Source organism: Perca fluviatilis, unplaced genomic scaffold (assembly GCF_010015445.1).
Source record: "Perca fluviatilis unplaced genomic scaffold, GENO_Pfluv_1.0 PFLUV_unplaced_scaf_153, whole genome shotgun sequence".
Taxonomy (NCBI): Eukaryota; Metazoa; Chordata; class Actinopteri; order Perciformes; family Percidae; genus Perca; species Perca fluviatilis.
The window spans coordinates 1-5,000 of NW_024375562.1; the positions used below are offsets into that span (position 1 = coordinate 1).

The window sequence follows — 5,000 nt, forward strand, 5'->3', positions numbered from 1 at the left end:
TTAGGAAATTGTAGTTTAGGTAGTGGTATGAATGAATAGATAATGGGTAATTGTCAATAGGAGGCAGTAATGCAACGACTCGGATGCCAACTGCCGTTAAACTCTAAAGAAGAAGAAGAAGGAGAAGGAGAAGTATGATAGGGTTACATTGCAGCTTTTATATATGTCAATGCATTGCAGCCTCCCGTTTCTGCTGCAGTGGGCCAGCAGGGGGCGCTGTGAGCTCACACTCACACCCAAACAACAGGAAATGCCGGATGGCTCAGCTGTGGTGACGACAGGTTAAAACAAAGTAACACATCCATGAGTAACGTTACAACTCGGAGCTGCATTTTGATTTCTGTTTTCCGTTAAAGCACCGCGATGGCCGGCACCGCGCTAAAGAGACTCATGGCCGAGTATAAACGTGAGTGAACGTGACACCACCCTTCAGCCTTCAGCCAACGGGACAACTTATAACGTTAGCGAACACACGCTAAGCTAACAGTCCCGGGAGCGCCTGTTGTCCACTTGCACCAAACTCCATTCAATAATCCGCTGATTTAGTGGTTTCTTTGCTCCTCGGCAGTGTCGCTTATGTATTTCAACATAGATTAAACGTGTAATAAAGAGGACGAAATGTACCTTAAATTCGGCATTATGTCCATACACCCAGTAGCATTAACAGCGGTAAAATAACACATTATATAAGTTGTTTTTGTAGCTCTGAAGCGCTCCAGAATCTTCCTCGTAGACGGGTATTATGCAATTTAAAAAACTACGATGGCGACCTAGTTCCGAAACACAGGTTAATTTAGCACAAACAGAGAGAAGTCAAGATGTTTGTTTCTATGCCGAATTAAAGATTAGAGCTCTTAAAGGTGCCAGGAAACCTTAGAGCTACAGCGACCATGTTGACTGTTTGTTACACTCTGATAATCCTATTTTCGACAGTATTGTGAATGAAGTTTGGTGCACCTGGAGAATACACTAGCCTTACCTTAGTGTGGTAATAATATGTAGTAATGTTGTAACAGATTGGTGATTTATATATATAGGTAATATAAAATGACTAATACTGCTGTTGTGATGTCAGTGTGTGTTTGTTAGCTTGTAGTATACGGTTAGCATGTTAGCACAGATGCTAATGTTTACACCAGCGGTGGAAGAAGTATTCAGATCCTTTACTTGGCTAAGTCAAAGTACTAACACTACATCGTAAAAATACTCTCTTACAGTAAACGTACTGCAGTGAAAATGTTACTTCATTAAAAGTCTGTTAGTATTATCAGGAAAATGTACTAACGTATTAAAATAAAGAACTCTCCTCCCTGGAGTAAATATACTTAGTTACATTCCAACACTGCATGAAGCTAACGTGTGTGTGTGTGTATCTGTGTGTGTGTGTGTGTGTGTGTGTGTGTGTGTGTGTGTGTGTGTGTGTGTGTATGTCTATGTGTATGTCTATGTCTGTGTGTGTGTGTGTGTGTGTGTGTGTGTGTGTGTGTGTGTGTGTGTCTGTCTGTCTGTCTGTCTGTGTATATGTGTGTGTGTGTGTGTATATGTCTGTGTGTGTGTTTGTATCTCTGTCTGTCTGTGTGTGTGTGTGTGTATGTCTGTTTGTCTGTGTGTGTGTGTGTGTGTTTGTTTGTGTCTGTGTATCTCTGTCTGTCTGTGTATCTATGTCTGTGTCTATGTCTGTGTGTGTGTGTGTGTGTGTGTGTGTGTTTGTTTGTTTGTGTCTGTGTATCTCTGTCTGTGTGTGTGTCTGTGTCTGTGTCCATGTCTGTCTGTCTGTGTGTGTGTGTGTGTGTGTGTGTGTGTGTGTGTGTGTGTGTGTGTGTGTGTGTTTTCAGAGCTGACCCTGAACCCACCAGAGGGGATTGTAGCAGGTGAGACTTCCCGAGCTGTTCATGTGTGTTTTATGGAGAAATTACTTATTAGATACTTTATTGACCCCCAAGGAAGAACATTTATTTATTTACGATACATTATTCATTCACAAAGAAAATTGGTGTCCTTAAAGGTTGGATTTTTCCTAATTTTTTTTAAGTAAGGCATTAAGATTAATTTCCAAAAAAAAGATGATTTTTTTATTCCTCTTTTTAGTCAACTTTAGCATGGGTGTATTTACTTCTGCTGAGCACTGTATTTGTGGTGTTAGATTTAAGCACAGATGGTGAACAGACCCAAAAGGACTACAAAGACATGTAAAACGACTAATAATAGATGCAAAAGTGACACGAAATGACTACAGAAGTTCCAAAACAATCCTCAACGAGACGCTAAATGACTGAAAACATACACACACGATTCCTAACGATCACAAAGACAAAAAGCAGTTACATAAAAGAGACGTAAAAGGACTAAAGGATAGCTGCATAACCACTGCAGAAAGAGGCTAAATGGCTGGTGGTGTGTCTGCAGGTCCGGCCAACGAGGAGAACTTCTTCGAATGGGAGGCTCTCATCATGTGAGTATCTATGGCAACGGAACAATAGCATTAATACATCTCTCGTTCCCCCTGCTCTGGTGTTTCCCCCCCTCTCATTCCCCCTGCTCTGGCGTTTCCCCTCTCTCATTCCCCCTGCTCTGGCGTTTCCCCTCTCTCATTCCCCCTGCTCGGGTGTTTCCCCTCTCTCATTCCCCCTGCTCTGGCGTTTCCCCTCTCTCATTCCCCCTGCTCGGGTGTTTCCCCTCTCTCATTCCCCCTGCTCTGGCGTTTCCCCTCTCATTTGCCCTGCTCTGGTGGAATGAGAGGGGGAAATGTGTAAATGTAGCAGTGTAAACGTTAACAGTGTAAACGTTAACAGTGTAAACGTAACAGTGTAAACGTAACAGTGTAAAGGTTAACAGTGTAAACGTAACAGTGTAAACGTAACAGTGTAAACGTTAACAGTGTAAACGTTAACAGTGTAAACGTAACAGTGTAAACGTAACAGTGTAAAGGTTAACAGTGTAAACGTAACAGTGTAAACGTTAACAGTGTAAAGGTTAACAGTGTAAACCGTAGCAGTGTAAACGTTAACAGTGTAAACGTTAACAGTGTAAAAGCGTTAACAGTGTAAACATAGCAGTGTAAATGTAACAGTGTAAATGTAACAGTGTAAATGTAGCAGTGTAAACGTAGCAGTGTAAATGTAACAGTGTAAACGTAACAGTGTAGCAGTGTAAACGTAGCAGTGTAAACGTAACAGTGTAAACGTAACAGTGTAAACGTAACAGTGTAAATGTAACAGTGTAAATGTAACAGTGTAAATGTAACAGTGTAGCAGTGTAAACGTAACAGTGTAAATGTAACAGTGTAGCAGTGTAAACGTAGCAGTGTAAATGTAACAGTGTAAACGTAGCAGTGTAAATGTAACAGTGTAGCAGTGTAAACGTAGCAGTGTAAATGTAGCAGTGTAAACGTAACAGTGTAAATGTAACAGTGTAAATGTAACAGTGTAAACGTAGCAGTGTAAACGTAGCAGTGTAGCAGTGTAAACGTAGCAGTGTAAATGTAACAGTGTAAACGTAGCAGTGTAAATGTAGCAGTGTAAACGTAGCAGTGTAAATGTAACAGTGTAAACGTAACAGTGTAAACGTAGCAGTGTAAATGTAACAGTGTAGCAGTGTAAACGTAGCAGTGTAAATGTAGCAGTGTAAACGTAGCGGTTACGCGTAACGGTGTAACAGTGTAAACGTAGCAGTGTAAACGTAACGGTGTAAACGTAGCGGTGTAAAGGTGTAAACGTAGCAGTGTAAATGTAACAGTGTAAATGTAACAGTGTAGCAGTGTAAACGTAGCAGTGTAAACGTAGCAGTGTAACAGTGTAAATGTAGCAGTGTAAATGTAGCAGTGTAAACGTAACAGTGTAAACGTAGCAGTGTAAATGTAACAGTGTAAATGTAACAGTGTAAATGTAACAGTGTAAATGTAACAGTGTAGCAGTGTAAAAGCGTAACGTGTAAATGTAACAGGTGTAACAGGTGTAAGCGTAACGGTGTAAGCGTAGCGGTGTAAATGTAACAGTGTAGCGGCGGTAGGCGGTGCGGTGTAAAGCGTAACGGTGTAAATGTAGCAGTGTAAAGCGTAACGGTGTAAATGTAACGGTGTAAAATGTAACGGTGTAAGCGTAGCAGTGTAAGCGTAGCAGTGTAAATGTACGGTGTAGCGGTGTAAGCGTGGCAGTGTAAATGTAGCAGTGTAAATGTAACGGTGTAAACGTAGCAGTGTAAATGTAGCAGTGTAAGCGTAGCAGTGTAAATGTAACAGTGTAAATGTAACAGTGTAAACGTAGCAGTGTAAACGTAGCAGTGTAAATGTAACAGTGTAGCAGTGTAAACGTAGCAGTGTAAATGTAGCAGTGTAAACGTAGCAGTGTAAACGTAGCAGTGTAAACCTTAACAGTGTAGCAGTGTAAGCGTAGCGGTGTAAATGTAGCGGTGTAAACATAGCGGTGTAGCGGTAACGGTGTAAAAGCGTGGCAGTGTAAACGTAGCAGTGTAAGCGTAACAGTTAATAGCGTGGCAGTGTAAGCGTAACGGTGTAAGCGTAGCGGTGTAAACGTGGCAGTGTAAGCGTAACGGTGTAAGATGTAACGGTGTAAGCGTAGCGGTGTAAGCGTAGCGGTGTAAGCGTAGCGGTGTAAGCGTAACGGTGTAAGCATTAACAGTGTAAGCGTGTAAGGCGGTTAGGCGTGGCAGTGTAAGCGTGGCGGTATTGGCGGTGTATAGCGTAGCAGTGTGGTTAAATGTAGCAGTGTAAGCGGTAGCGGTGTAAGCGTAGCGGTGCGGCGGGTGTAAATGTAACGGTTAAAGTATGGCGGTTATGGCGTATGGCAGTGTAATGTAAGTAGCGGTGTATGGGTGGGTGTAACGGGTGTAACCTTGGTGCGTTGTCGCGGTGGTGTTGAATTGAGCGGTGTGGATGTGGGGCGGTGTAGAATTTGACTGGTGTGTGATGGAGGTGATGGGGCGGGTGCTCGTGCCGCGTCCTCAGCTTCCCGTCCGACTATCCTCTCAGTCCTCCCAAGATG

At 42.5% G+C, this 5,000-nt stretch overlaps 1 long non-coding RNA gene across 1 annotated transcript; it reads left to right on the plus strand.

Annotated features, from left to right (window-relative positions):
• The first annotated feature begins 225 nt into the window (after positions 1-225).
• On the plus strand, positions 226-2,455 carry LOC120555072. The gene is made up of 3 exons (XR_005638636.1): positions 226-406; positions 1,836-1,871; positions 2,407-2,455. It is a non-coding gene; the product is annotated as an uncharacterized LOC120555072 (long non-coding RNA).
• Positions 2,456-5,000: the final 2,545 nt, after the last annotated feature.